The sequence below is a fragment of the Erithacus rubecula genome (assembly GCF_903797595.1).
Source record: "Erithacus rubecula genome assembly, chromosome: 13".
Classification (NCBI taxonomy): domain Eukaryota; kingdom Metazoa; phylum Chordata; class Aves; order Passeriformes; family Muscicapidae; genus Erithacus; species Erithacus rubecula.
In genome coordinates, this window is record NC_136665.1 from 11522772 (window position 1) to 11538312 (window position 15541).

The 15541-nt window shown below is 45.4% G+C and overlaps 1 protein-coding gene across 5 annotated transcripts in view; it reads left to right on the top strand.

Annotated features, from left to right (window-relative positions):
- The first annotated feature begins 501 nt into the window (after window positions 1–501).
- Window positions 502–15541, top strand: part of PLXNB1 (plexin B1) — a 77316-nt gene continuing 62276 nt past the window's right edge. For 3 of the 5 annotated variants that reach the window (XM_079317051.1, XM_079317049.1, XM_079317050.1), the window contains exon 1: window positions 502–600. The gene's annotated coding sequence lies outside the window, so the exon portion shown is untranslated. The remainder of the gene's footprint in view (window positions 601–15541) is intronic. The other 2 variants (XM_079317054.1, XM_079317055.1) reach the window with 2 other exon arrangements.

A 15541-nucleotide genomic window follows, 5' to 3' on the forward strand; every position in this document is an offset into this window, starting at 1 on the left:
CGCACCTCTCGGCTGAAGACAGCTGAGCACAAAGGCTTGTCGAGCCTAACTGCAAAGTTACATTGCTACAAAGGCAGAGACAAGAGAAATACTGCAATTTCTTCCAAAATACACAGGTGAAAGCCCAGCTCCATCAGCGGCGCCGCGGACCCCTGTGGCGCAGCGCTGTGCACTCGGACGGGCCGGCAGCGGCCGCTCGTTCCGGCGGCAATGTCCCGAGCACTGCCCTTGCCCGGGGCTCGCTCGGTAAAGGCTGAGGCTCGTTGTACCGGGCGGCACAAGCCCCTTGTCGCTGCCGGCCCCCGGGATGGGATCCCGGGCACGGCCCGGGGCGCGGAGGATCCGCTGGCCACGCCCCCTCGCTGCGCCAGCCAATGGGGTCTCGCCGCCGGCCGCGTGCCGGGGGGAGCAGCCGGATCCCGCGGGGCGGGGCCGGTCTGGGGGCGGGGCCCCGGGAGAGCGGACGGCTGCTATTGGAGGAGCGCGGGTGGGGGCGGGGCTGCCGGCGGGAGCGGGGAGCGGGGCGGGGCGGGCGCTCCGCGGCTCGGTGCGGGCAGCGCTCGGCGGCGGCGGGAGCGGAGCGCGGCGGCCGCCCGGCAGGTGAGGGGCGACGGGCACCGCGGCTGCGGGGAGGGAGGCGCGGGCAGCTGCCGTCGCCGCCGTCGCGCCCGGCCCGGGGCGAGGAAGCGCTGCCGGGGGTCAGCGGCCGGCGGCAGGTGCCGCCCGGGGGCCGCGCTTTGTCTCCGCGTGGGGGGATGGGCGCGGCCCCTCCGGAGCGGCGGCGCCTCCCGGGCGGGGCGAGGGGTCTCCGGTGGGCTGGCAGACCCCTCGCTCCGCGCCGTCCCCGCGGCTGGCTCTACGAGGCGGAGAGCGGGGGTCCCCGCGGCTCCGCGTCCCGGAGGAGCAGCAGGAGCGGGCGGCGGGAGCGCTGCCGGGATGCGGGGAGCGGCGGGACCGGCAGGGCTCGGGGCTCGGTGGCACCGCGCTGGGGTCAGGCAGCCCGCGCTGGAGGAGCTGCCCGGCCTCGCCCGCTGCTCGGAGCGCACTGACGGGGTAATTCCTGCTGGTCTGCAGATCTCGTTTTCCACTTTAAACAAAAATTCCTTTTGAAAGAGTTTGCAGCAAGTGTTTGGGCCCCTCCGTGCAGGTGTGTTTTGTGTTCCAGGCGTTGCAATTTGAGATCTTTCTGTTTTTAAATCTAAACTTTCTGTGACTGCTGCTTTATCTCAGGGCAGCAGTCTGGAACAGGAGTAGTCCTGGGAGAGTATCTGGAGTGTTGCTGTAGTTACAAAGAGGAAGGGGCTACAACCCTGAGTGTTGTAAAACAGCAGGGTCAGTATTTTACTTAAACAAGTGCTCTATTCTGTGTGAGGCTGAATATGATCTGCTCCTTTGTGACCTCACTTTTTGAACAGGGATCACAGAAGTTCTCTGCCTTGTGTATGAAATGCAAAAATCAATGACTTTTATAAATGATGTGTCTATGTGACGTCAGGGGGCTAAGCCAGTGATGGAAAACATTCACCCTGATTCAGGGGGAAGCTGATGCACTGAGCTGCTTTGCTACGTGGTTTTGCATTGTAATAGGGAAATTGGTGTTTCCCCTTGCTACAAATGTGGCATAGAATTGCACAGGTTTTAATAGGGTCACTTTGAGAAGCCAGCAATGCTTAGCAAAATCACAGGAGAAGAAGGCAAACAAGTTATGGATGGAGAAGAATCTGGCAGGGAAGGTGACTCGTGGGTAGTTTGGTGCTGAGCAGAGTGTTTCTATGCACATGCACACCTGTGTGCAGCTGAACTGGAATCTGCAAGCCAGGGACTTGTCCTGAACTGAGATTTGGCCAGAAAGCATTTACTATAGCACGGTCATATATGGAATTTTCTCTTTAAATTTCTTCCAACATGTGAAAAGAGTTAGGTTAGTAATACGATTAACAATATCTAATAAGATTAAAATCACCAGCATAACTCTTGAGAAAGGTAGGTGCAGACTGTCAGCAGTTGACACTTTTAATCTCTACTTTCTCCCATGTGAGTGCTGCAAAGAGTTCAGGCTCCAGGACTCTGCTTGCTTTTCAAAACAGAAAAATTCTGCCCTTGCCTGCTGACAGCTCAGGTATTGCCTTACCTTTCATGTCCACCAACAGCATCATATTCCCAGCGGGGCCACGGGATGTTCCCATATAAGGGCAGAGGGAATAGCTGACAGAGGGCTGTAAGGAGTGTGCGGGGCCGTTCCCTTCAGTGCCAGTCTTTGTGTGAAGCCGGCTTGTTGCTGGAGTCTTGCTGCTGCTGGCACGCTTGGGCTTTCCTGACAATGCCAGCAGAGCCTGCAAGGACTGAACGAGTCTGAAAAGTATCTGTTGCTGCCGAAGGTGGCCCCGTGAGCCTGGAGAGAGGCTGCCTGCCAAATTAAGCAGTGCCAGTTGTATGTTGGGTGTGCTCTGAAGGAAAAAGCACCCACCCAAGTTGCCTGTGTGGGGTGTGTGCTATCCAGCACTGTCCAACAGAAGACAAAAGTAATTGCACTTTGTCTTCCACTGTTGCTGTTTGCTTTCTGGAGTGCTCCTTTAGCCAGCAGTGATGGGTACGGGGAAGCATGGTGTCTTTTTCAGTGTAAATTTCAGTGTCAGCTGGAGAGGGAGAGCAACAGACAAGGTCCGGTTCAGAAGGAGATGAAACAGCCACTCCCAGAAATGCTTGAGAATTTTTTTCTGGTAGAAGCTTTACTGCTGAATTGGATAGATTGACACCATTTCTCTTCTGTCATCTTCTTCTCTGTCTCAGTCGTTCCTGCTGCCTGTCAAAGCAAACTCGCAAGGACTTCAGTTTCTTCTCCTCACTGACAGCCTCTCCATCTGTTCTGTTTTTGTTTGTAGCTGTTGGGGTTTTTTTCCTCCTGAAACTTCAAATTGTTTGTTGTAGCCAAGTTCTGAGCTGAACCCTCCCAATCTTGCATAAGGGCATCTTGGAGGAAGATGATAGGAGTTTGATTCATCCCACCTTGCAGGGTGGTAGCAGTCAGAGGAGGCATGAGCCTGCCTGCTTCCTTGTAAGAATTAGCCCTCTAGATACAAGCTAGTTCAAGGAAGAAGGGGTTGGACTGCTGCCCTTTTTGCTCACCTGGATCTTCTATGAAACATCTTTGTGCTCTGTGCTGGGATCTGGTGTGTTCTACTGACTCTCCTTTGCATTCCCTATAAGCTGTTAAAGCCCTGGATTTGATTTGCATTTATTTGTGGTTCTTGTGAGTATCTGATTGCAGGATTACTGTATCTGAAAGGATTCATCTTCTGCTGCTCATGAAAACCACAGGAGGGCTGCTTTTGCCTTTATGGGAATGTGCCAGCTGGTCTTTCATTGTGCTGGTATCGTTTTCCCTGTCCTATTATTGGAGGCGTCTTTGATGACCTGATGGTTGTGATGGTGTCTTTAGAGAAGATTCATATTGATCATTATTTGAGCTTTGTCTGGTTTGGTCTCAGTGCCGGAAGACAATTCCTATAAATTCTTGCTGTGTTTTTCAGAAACAAGCGATTGAGGCAGCAGGAGCATGTGCACAGTCTCGTGACATGATACTGCTGCTCCGGAAGGCAGAGTAGATGCTTAATTTAATTGGGAAACAGTAAACTCATGTGTTGCACAGTCTTTACTCCAGCACAGTGGTGAAAGCCAAGGAACCTTTCTTGGCACACTGAGTCTAGGAGACTCTGAAAACAGCATGGAGGGGGTTTTGGTACCTGCATATTTCTCTGGAGCCGTGAGGAATCAGCCTGCGTGCTGTGGTTTGCCGCAGTGATAACTGAGATGCTCCCCTGCTTAATAAACTGGCCAGGGTTGTAGTTGCTGGAGCTCAGACTTGCTAAGCTGCAGAGGTGCAAAAACATGAAGGAGGATGTTCCAACCTGTACCAACATGCAGCCCTGACTAATGGGAGAACCACAGAGCTTTGGTGTGAGCTCTTTAAGGCTCTGCCTCTTCTCCCCAACTGCTTAAGTAATAAATGCGGAGGACTTGTTTTCACTGCTAATAATTTTCCTTCAGCCAAGTAGTAACTAAGACATCTGAGCTATTCCAAGGTTCCAGGAAACAATTTAGGTCTTCTTTTTGTTAACTAGAAGTAAGTGCTGCCTCGCAATGCTTGAGAGGGAAAGAAAAAAGAATAAACAAATGGCTTCAATTTAAGTAATTTTTTTTTTGTTGGTTTGTTTTGTTTTGGATTTTTTCTTTGTTTTTTGTTTAGTTTTTTTGTTTAGTTTTTTATTTTGTTTTTTTATTGAATCAGTTTTAAAATAGTTTCTAATAGCCTAAATTTATTTTTAGACCTTCCCTTTCAAGTCCTGCCTGCTGATCTCGAGAAAGAAAAAGAGGGGAAAAGGAAGTAAAAAAGAAAAGAGTTGTAGCATGATCTGATTTTAGATGTTGATCAAAATGTGAAAAGAATCTTCAAGTTAAACAGATCCTAAGGAGATTTACAGATGCCATTCTTTAATTGAATGTGAACTTTAGTGACTTGCTTGTAGTATAAAAACTGCAAGTATTGTTAGGATCACTTCTTCTGTGCCTGGTAAACCTGTGAGATTTTTGGTTTGCTTTTGGCTCTGAAGTTTAACTGTGGAACAGACTGGAAGTGTTGAGTTTCCCCAGCCTCTGCTCTGCACCAACACTGCTGCTCTGAAAATTCTTGCAACTCCGTAGCTACTCCCTTTTAGAAAATGATAATTCGTTTCCCTTCTTGAAGTAGCTGAACACTGTAATTTTATCTTGCTACTTGTATCTATTCTTGTTCTCTCTCTCCTGTGGGAAGTCTCTGGTGCCTGTGCCACAGGCTGGAAGGGGATTGATCTTTGCTTCTGGTGGTGGTTTAGCGTGGCTGGTTCTGTATAAGGACCTGGAGTTCAGGAATTGTGTCACCACTTGCTCCAGATACCCACATAGAATCAGTGGTGAGCCTTGGGATACACAGCTGTAAGGTATTGACTAAATGCTTTGCTGCTGCTTTGTATCTGCAGGTGCAGACGATTTCAAGTCATCACCATTCTCCCTCTCTTTGCACTTTTCCTTAATTCTGAAATTAAAGGCAGTGCTTCTGGATTTCAGTGAAAAAAAACATGTGCGTCAGCTTATCTTGGCATAATGTGGCATTGAGTCACAATGATGGGGTTCATCCTGCTGCTGAAGTTATTCCAGGGAGAATGCAGTCCTTGTGTCCTACCCTTCCCTGCAGCTCTGCTGTGGCAGGAGGGTAGTTGTGCCTGGAACTGTGCAGGTGGAGGAAGCTGATTGTGTTCAACATTTATGCTGATGAAACTTGTTTTCTAACTAAATTGCATGTCATTCTATAAATAGAATGGGTATGTTTGACATCTTACCCTGTTATAATAATTCTCAAAATTACTACATAAGAAGTAGTGTTTTCAGCTGAGGGTTTCTGCCCATGCATGTAATTTCAAAATAATTTTTGTTTCAATCTCTGCTCTTTTAGCTTTCCTGTACTGCACCATTTCACAGTTTGGTTAAGTGGCTTCCCTGCTCTTTGTGTGGAGTCACATTAAGAACTGGAGTACCACCTGTCTCCCCACTCTGATCCTGACTCCTGAAATCCCTCTGTCCCTACAAGTGCCCATGCCCTCATGCTCCTGCGTGAGAAACTGGAGAATTTTGGGGTTCTCTAGTTTCCATAAAGAAATGCCAACCTCTGTGAACAGCTGGCCAGGCAAATGATTGAGAAAATGCTCCTGGCATTGCCTGCTGAGTGTTCAGGTCAGCTGAAAGTCCTTCAGACAACAAAACGTAGAGCAGAGGAACCATGGCTTCAGAGATGGTCCTGCTAGACCAGGCTTTGTCAGAAATAATGTCCTCACTGAAGCTGCTGTGGGTTTTGGACAGCTTGGAGTTTGTTAATGGCCCTGAAGCAACTCTCTCTTTAGCATTTTCTGCCCTTCAAAAAAATCCCAAGTTTTTTTTTTTTTGCATTGAACCTTCTTTACATGTTGGAGAGAGTGATTGTGATAGTAAATTACAAAATTATGATATGTGAGAGCATTTTGCTAACATGTGTGATGAGCATTTTGATCATCTGTTTGCTGTCTTCCACACACCAGAGTCATAAACTCTTCTCACCTGTCTTCTACTGTCTCCTAGTGTAGCCAGAAGTTGTATGTGCTGCAGATCTCTAGTGTAGAAGCAGTTCCTGGACTTTTGAATTGCACTGACATCAATATTTTGGTCTTTATTTGCTTCCTGCTTGACTTCTTGAATGCAGATTGCAGTTTACTACCAAGAGAATAGTAAAGCTGATATGCAACTGAATTAATTGCATGAGGTCTGTGTGTACCAGTGTGGGAAATGGAGAAGTAGAGTGGCTTGGTTTATTTGCCACATCTTTTCAGTATTTTGATAGAAATTGATGAAATGAGGCTGCAGAAAGGTTGAAGTGCCTAGGGACACTATAGCATTTGTGAATTTATATTCTGATCCTTAGCTGAAACGTATTTTGAATTGCATTTTATATCAGCCCAAAACTTGAGAGAGATTTAAGACAAAGATTGCAAGGGTTTTCTCTATTTGTCCTCGTGGCAGTGCAGCTTTCTCATGGCTGTGATGGAGAGGTGTGGTTCCCTTGTGTGACTGTGCCTTTGGAGGCACTGCTGTGGCTGTCACGGGTAACACTGACTCGTACTGTTTATTTCTTCCTTTGATCTAAATTTTTTCCTCTCTTTTGAGGATTTGTAACCAGAAACTGTTCTCCAGATGTGTGACAGCCAACAGAGGTGCATGTGCAATTTCAGAATGGCCCTGGGTGATTGCTACCAGCTTGTCCTCTTGGCAGCATAGGCAGAATTTGAATTGGCAGGAAGGCAGAGCAGCCCCTGCGGCGCTGCCATCCCTGAGTGACTCGATGTGCTGAGCTCCTTGGCCTCAGTAACAGGCAGCTGCAGTCCCAGAGCTGGAGTGTCTGCTTGTGCTTTGTGCCCAGCACTGCTGAGATGATGCAGAGCTAAAGAAAAAGGAGTGGTGGGGTAGAGCAGCTGCCATGCAAATGCTGCTCTTGCTGTCTGTGGTGCCCAGAGGGCAGGTAGCTGCAAGATTACCTCCCACAGCAGCACAGATGGGCAGTAGGGACTGTGTTGCTGGCAGTGTGGCCATATGAGCAGCTGCACAGGACCAGATGAAAGAGCCATTTAGTCTATTTTGCTTTCTCTGGGCTTGGGACAGTCAAGTCTCTGTCCTCACAGTGCCCAAGTCCCCATGGCCCCTGCCTTCTCCACTCTGAGCTGGTCTGCAGCAGAGGTGAAAGCCTGTGTCAGTAGCCTCAGTAACAAGCTCAGCAGAGTGCCACAAATATAAAGGCTTCTGACAATCATGCTTTCTCACTAATTATATTTTATAGTTATTCCTGTATGTTGTAGTGGCAGTACTAGTCTGGATACTTGAACTTTGTAAATGCATTTTCTGGGCATAGAACACAGGCAGCCCCCTGCCACTGAAGGTCTTGCAAGCAATTGTTCTGTTTCACTGTGGTCTGATGCCTGTCTGTATGGGATGGTGGCATCATGAAGCTTTCCTTAATGACCTGTACTGATAATGGCCACTGTTCACAAGGCCTAACTAGGCTTCACCACTGTGGAGAGCTGTCACTGTTGAACTCTGAATAAGGGTTGTGAAGAGTAGAAAGAGTAGGCAAGCTGATGGACATATCACAGACCAGTGTTATTTTGTATCCAGGCATCCCACCATCACAGAGCTGCTGTGGCAGAGCCCTTGCCATGCATCCGTGAATGCCAAACTCATTAGCTACAGACAAATAACATCTGAGTAGTGTTTACCCTCCAGTGGGTGACAGGGATAGGTGTCCTGCTGGGAGCAACTTGTATGCTGGTGCTGCTCACACAGTCCTGAGAACATTTCTGTTAAAGTGCTTTTGCATTTCAGTGTTCCCTTGCTGATCAAGGGTTGTGTCTGTGCCTGGTGCAGGTGTTTAGCATCCACATGTGAGTCCCAGGATGCTGCTGCACTGAGCAAAGCTGTTACAGGAGAATGACCTGGACTCACAGTTCTGTGGTTTCATCTTTACCTGAATATTTGAAAGCCATTGGGCTGTGCATCTGTTTCCCTTCCTCCCAGTGCTGTCAGCACAGTGTGATCCTAACGGGTGCTGCTACAGTGACAATTACAGACACTCTGTTTTCTGCAGGCTGCCAGAGCCTGTTTGATCATCAAAACACAAATGACACCTGGCTGTTCAGTTCTAGGATTGTAATCTGCATCCCCAAGTGCACCATGTAGGAAGTACCAGAAGGCACAAGGTCCTAATGAAGGAACTTTGCCCAAAACAAAATGTATTTATTTTATGCAGGTAGAAATTATATGTATGCAGTGACTCACAAGGGATATGGTCTCAGCCAGCATAAACACATGGACCATCCTTGTTATTCCACTCAGTAATGAAAAAGACATCTCAAAAACCTCTTTTCTGTGCAGAGAAAGAATAAAACTTTTTGTGCTTGTAAAACTCTTATCTCTGCTGTCCTCTGTGTTGCTGCTTCACAGACTGAAATAGAACTGTTAGCTGATGAAATAGTACTGATGTCTTTACCACTTGGTGACCTATAGGAAGGTTTGTGTTTGTCTTCAGGGTGCTTTTTGGTGTATGCTCTGAGAAATCTTGTGCCTTTGTTTTGGACAGAAAGGTGAAAAGCTCAAGTGGAGGAATGAGAATTGATCTTTTGAGAACTGCAAGAAAAAATGAAGTATTGCAGGACTTTCCCTCTAAGGGAGCAAAACACTCCCTTTTAAATGAAGACTCTATTTACATGTGTTAATTCCCTTTGCTTTTTTGTGGGATGGAAAGGTCACTTTGTATCTAAGCTATGAAAAAATCAATTGTTTAATCAATTTCTAAAGTAGATTTAGTCAAAATGACTACTGTGGTGTGGCTTGGGCTTTGATGTGTGAAGGTGTCCCAAAAAGCTGCTAGAAAAGTCAATGCAGGGCATTGCTGGAAATAAACTTACAGAAATTGTAGGGGAATTTTCTGTCCCATTCAGTATGTCCACGGGGTGTTTTTTTTTCCCCTTGCCCAGTCCCAGCGTGGCTTCCTCCTGGTGTTCCTACTGAAAGAATGGATCTGTGAGCAGATCAACAAAAGCAGTCATGCAGTTCACTTGAGCGGTCATGCATAAATATGAGCAGACTTTCTGCTGTTAAAACTGATGGGTAGCCTTCCCTGAAACCAGTTTTCCATAGGCTTCTTTTCCTCCTGCTTGGAGCTGTCTTGCTGATCTTGTCCCTGACAGGCAGCCAGGTATTGGTGTTCCTGGGCAGCTGGGCCAGGGGGTTCACAATGGGAAATAAATTTCTTGCTTTGAAAATGCCAAGGTAAGGACTGGTAAAAGCCACACATTTCATTCTGCTATTGCCTTGGAATTCTTTTCTTCCAAGGGGTGTAACAGGCAGAGTCCTTCCAGGCTGCCATACTGACCCACACCCAAACCTGGCCTGTGCTCCTGTCTGTACACAGAGCATAAGCTCTCTGCCTTGTGCTCTCTGCAAACTTAGATGTGCATTTATTGTATAACACAAATGAGAGGTAACACAAAATGAGAAGTGCCACACAGTGGAAATCTGGTTAGAGGTGGAAGTTCAATGCTAGAACAGAAGTAGGGGAAGGCACTAGTCCTTGTGAGTGCCTGGTTAACATCTGCAAAAGATTAATGCTTTTCATGCAGACATCTTGAATAAGTCAGGTCTTTGGGGAGGTTTGAGATGGGTAGTTATAATCTTGGTGTATACTTCAGAGGATATACACTTCTGAAGGAATGGGCTGTGTTAAGTGTAAGAAAGTGCTGCTGGAAAGAAACAGGGCAGCAGGTGACTGTTCATGTAATGTGTTTCTTGGATGTTTGACTTGGAGTCATAGAATGGTATGAATAATTGATCTGTGCCAACACCAACAGCATACCTCATAATTATTTAATTAAAAGAAAAGGCTGATGCTTCTGAAATCAGGGGTTACTGGGTACATTTCAGAAAAGTGGTATTCCTAGAAGGTAACTTCAGCAAGCATCAGTAGTGTACTCTGCAGTTCAGTAGTTCATCAGTATTCTGAAAATAAGTCTAAAGCCACTGCTAGTGTTGATTCAGCAGAGAAGCAGGCCATGCTGAGGACAAATACAAAACCATGGCTGGAAATGACAGGAATGTTGGGATTTTTTTTTTCTTGAATATTCTGAATGGTATGTAAGTCTTTGGCAGAACAGGGGAGGTAATGAACTTTTTCTTTGAGGCTTTGGAGAAATTATTAAACAGTGATTAAGAAAGATACGAGCTCCTTACACTCAGTACAGTCACATAATTGACACTCAGTGAATTGATATGATCTTTGCAGCCTGATTTCTGTAGCTCCTCCATTATGCTGTAAAATGGGTCCAGTGAAATTACATCCATCTGATACAGGCAGGTTTGGACTTCTGTGTGCCAGAGATGCTGATTTTTCACTGATTGTGCCTCACCAAAGCAGTGACCCTGAAGAAGGGGGAAGAGGTGGGAGGAGAACAATCAAATTGATATTTTAAAACAAACAAAAAAAGAAGTTAAAAGCTGCTCAAGGACTCAAGAAAAGATGCCTTGTGCTGGGAAACTGACAGGACCAATCTGTTGATTGCCAGAAAAGCTATTGAGAGGTGACTTGGTTAAAACATGTGCATAATTGACTCTGAGGATCTCCTCTTTAATCCAGCAGAGAAGGAATTAATGGCTCAAGGCAGAAGACAAACAAATAAGAAATTAGTCTGGCCTCACTGCCAGAAAGAATGATGGAGCCATTGTAGCAAACTACTAGCAGAGTAGTGAACTTACATTCTGACCTCCAAAGGCCTTTAGTCTGCATGCCATAAACCACTACATTTCACAGAACCACTTAATGGGCTTTATGGAGGTGTGAGTGGATAGAATGGAACAGTGCCTGTGTGTTAGGCAGGAAATCAGAGCGGCTGTACCTTAAATTATGTGACTCTGACTAGTCCTGGTGCAATTGATTGCTGTTTTTCTGTGCTTTGGAAATAGCCCCAAGACCAATTCAGTCATTCTTTTTTCTGTTTGTTCTTTTCTTTCCAAACTTAGTCTAGATGTTTTATGCACCATAAGTGGTACATCCTGGATGTAAAGGATATTGTTCATGACAGGAGGGTCAACTTTAGGTTTGTACTTCAAGTATCTCCTGAAAATGAAATCTTCTTTATATTTTTTTCTTTATTCCTTAGAAATATCAGTGTAATGGTAAAATAAATAGTGTATCCTACCTGTCTTGCAGTATTTATTTTATTGTTTAAACTTTCTAGGAGAGTAGAGTTTAAGCATTTAGTGTGTAAACCAATGTACACTAAGGAATTATGTTAAATTCCAATGGCATTTAAGTAATTCAGTTTCATAATCTTCTCTTGCATTCAATGTGAAAAATCCTATACAAGAAATAAATCTGATGGATGTTGTAATTTAACCTCTGATTGTCTCAGAATAACTTGTGATTGTTTACAGGCTGAAAACTAAAGAGTTTTACAAGGCTGGGAAATCACTGAGCTCATTTAGTCTGGTGCTGTGTCAAGTAAGGCAGTGGCCTTTCTTGAATTTAAGCTAAACATTCAAGTTGAGACTGAATGTTAACAAAGAGAAGAGTTGCAAGTGATGGAGAGCTTGCCCTACTAAATACATTTCAAAATACCTTTGAGAAAAGAAGCTTGAAAAACAGACCTTGGTCTGCTCAGGCCAGAAATATGCAATTAGCAAATTATTAACCTTGTTGTGAATGGTTTAAGTAACGTGGTACTTGTTCTGTTTCACTTCTGATTGACTATATAAAAGCCACCATCAGCAGTCTGTGCTGTGTGCTGGATTGCAAAATCTGCTAATTAACACATTAGTTTCATATTGCTGCTGCCAATGTTTGCATTGAAGAACGTGGCTTTTTTTGGCCATATGGATGGGTGGGAATATCAAGATCGTGTTATGGCTCTGTGCTCATTCATGTGTGATGCTTTGTACTCTGTTTTTCCCAAGACATCTAATCAGGCTTGGGGCTGAGCAGTGCCTTTTTGGAGAATCTTTAACTGAAAGGTCAAAATAAGCCCAAGGCCCAGAGACAAGTCTTGCTGTCACTCTTCCCAGCTGCCCCCCCCGCCCTCCTTTGTGTGTGTCTCTCTCCACTATACATATGTAGGACTCCTTCACCCAGCACATTCATCTAGTATTTCTTTCCTGAGACTCAGGGCTTTTGAGTGCCACTCACATCTTCCCAAACAACTCTGCCAGCTGGATCTCCCTCAGGCTGGGGGGGCTGATTTGTGCTGTGGGAGCTCCTGGCACTCACCTGCTGATGGGGCTGCAGGCTTTGCACCCTTGCTGTGCACTGTCACTGCCTGGCACCTCTGTGCCTCCAGTAACCACGTGTAGGTGGATCAGCATTTTACCCCAAAGGCAGTGTTTGTTTAGAGACTGGTATCTGGTGGTTCTTCGAGGGAGTGGGAAGGGAAATGTGCCTTACAGTGGTCTCAGAGTGAGGGTCCATGATGCCATGGATGCTGAAGACTTGGATTTGCAGTCCAGATTGGGTCTGACATAAGTAAATTTGTTCACACTTACCCTCTGCTGCCTCCCATCTCTGCACTGAAAGCGTTACCAGGAAACTCTCTGTGGGAGAGCATAACAATCAGGAGGGGGAGATGGTAAAATCTGGGTATTTATTCCAGCTCTCAGGGTGCATCTGAGGAAGATGCCTTTGTTTTATTGAATGAGAGTTATTTGATGATATTGATGGGTTTGTGCCTGTTGTAAGAGCATTTGGGGCAGTCAGCTCTTTTGCTTTTGCTGTCACTATTTCAGCTCTGCTTGGTTTCTCCTTTTCCTTACTCGCCAAGTGCCTGAAAATGAGGTACTGAAGCAGCCCATCTAGTTTTTTGTATGCAATCTAGCAAATATTAGTGCTGGAAACTGGGCTCTTGCTGCTGTTTGTCTGGTAACATTACCCTCTGTTGTTTCCTTGTGCTGCTTTTGAAAAATGCTGGGTTTGTTTCTGTTTGAGAGGTGGCTGGCCCATAAATGTATTCCAACCCACCTAATAATTCTTCTCTCAAATCTTTCATCAGGTTTTTTCTGTTATATAGTTTTAAAAGAAAAAAAAGCCCAAATGCCTTCCTTTACCTCTGGAAACAGCAGTCGTCTTGTTCTGCTGAGCTGAGTGCTGCTCATACTGATCACTGCTGTTCCCTTTGTCTTCGTTTATTTTAGAGTTAAGTTATAAGCTGTTTAAGACTAGGCTATTTTTGTTCTGTATTTTTACAGGATCTTTTACATGGGTTGTCTAAACACTAAAATAAATGCTCTTAAAGGCAAAAGTACCATCTGTATCAGGGCAAGATGGTCATTGCTCTAAAAATGAAGTTTGTGGGTTTATTCTGATAAACCATTTTGGCAAACATATGCCAGCACAGAGGAGTGCCTGTGTCAGGGCTGGGCTTGTGACCATCTCTCTGTATGTTGGATTGCCCTTTGTCAGCCAGCTGCCTTAGGATCCCACCTTCTCCCTCTGTCCCTCTTCTGACAGTAGCTGTGGTGCTCAGCAGGGGCTCCCTGGCTGTGTTTGCTTTAGCTGGAGAGGTGTTTGCCTTCACTGCAGAATTCCAGTTTCCAGCTGCCGGGAAACCTGGAGCGCTTTTGTTGATTTATTAGGGCACAGTGCACCTCAGGAATGCCTTTGCTAAGGAGCTGGGGGTGATGGAGGGAACCCTGTCTGATGCAGTGTGAAGCCTTCTTGTTTCTCTTTACACCAAGCTGGAATTCCCCAAAGCAAGGCAGGGAAAATTGCTCACTCTGCTGACTACTTTGGAGAGTGTCAAAATGAGACTCAGTTAGGTTGTCCTGGCACAGAAGTAAGGAGGTGAATGATAGCTGCAATTCTAAGTGAGTTTTTGTGGGAGATGATACTGTGAATTGCCCTACCAGAGGGTTTGTATGCATTTGGTTGCTGTTAAGAGCTGGCATTCCTGAGCCACTGACTAGGGGTTTTTTTTCTGGGACTTGGCTTCGGGCCATCCAAATCTTTTGCACTTGGAAGAAGCAAGTTTCAACCTCTTTGGATTTGCAAACTTCTAAACGTTTTACGGTATGGGATACAACTGTGGATTTGGCTTTTTAATTATCTTTGGAGATAGCAAAAGTTTAACAACCACTGGCATGAGCATGTCTCCCTGTAGTGAAGTCAGTAGAACACCTTTACCTCTCTAACGTGTTGCAGCCATCTGATGTGCACCCTTTTGCTTTGCTTTTATTGCATGCACGCACAGATGCATATTTTCTTTCATCTGAGATTTTCAAGGCTGTTGCCCCAGGTGACTGAAACCAACACCGAGGAAAATGTTTGGTGTTTGTACAGGGTGGGGTGGTCAGCTGGTCACTTTGTGTTGATCAAGTGTTTGGTAGTTGCAGAGTAGGTTGTGTTTATGGGGCATTGGTGCTGAGAAGGAATTTCCTTTCCTGGCTGAGGTAGAAAGGCTGTCCACGTACAGCTTTATTCCTTTCCTTTAGCATTCCTTGAGGTTGTTTCCCTATTTTACAAATGCATCTTTTGAGAACTGCCAGGAAAATGTCTTTCTCAAATGGAAATGGAAACTTCTGAGCTCACAGGAATGAAAACCTTTGAGTCTGTGCTCACTGAGTGAAAAGAGGATTACCAACCAGCCATTCTCCAGGGTGCAGAGCAGCAGAGCAAAGTCTGCAGAGACCCTCTGAAAGTTATTGGCTTTCCCAAGGAAGGGTGCTCGTGAATAGAATTGAATAAGGCTGCTTGTGTCCCTCTTGGCTTCCCTGCTGCAAGTACAGAAAACAGTGAAACTTGGAACTCAGCAGATGCCTGAATTAAATGGGATTTTTTTTAATTTTTTTTTTTTTTTTTTAAAGTAGATGTGTTGTGAACAGGTCTAGAGCCAGTGTTCCTGCTTTACTGTAAGTGAATTAATGGCTTTGTGACTGCATTTAGGGCTGAAAAAAGCAGGGAGGCAATGCTGATTTTTCCAGAACTGCTTGAAGGGTTCAGAAATGAGAATGGTGTGCTGGAGCAGATGCAGATGGCTTATTTTCACTGGGGACTCTAAAACCTGCCAAAGTGTAAGCTGCATCTTAACAGAAAGATGTGAGACAAGGCCTGCACATCTCTCCCTCCTAATTACTACAGCTCAGCTGTTGCTGTCTCTTATGCTTACACATCTGAAAGGTGACAATGACAATGTCTTGAATGGCAAAGCAATAGCAAGAAGGTTGGGATTTTTTTTTTTTTTGTTTTTTTTTTTTTTTTTGTTTTTGGTTTTTTTTTTGCTTTGGGGTTTTTTGGTTTTTTTCTGTAGTCTGGAACAAAGAAGTTATTCAACCAATAATCAAAAATACTCCTATGAAAAATCTTTCTCCCAGAAACTGCATCTATTATTCCAGAAGATAATCAGAATTTCTGTAGATCTTGATGGCTTGTCTCCTGAGTGACTACAGGTAA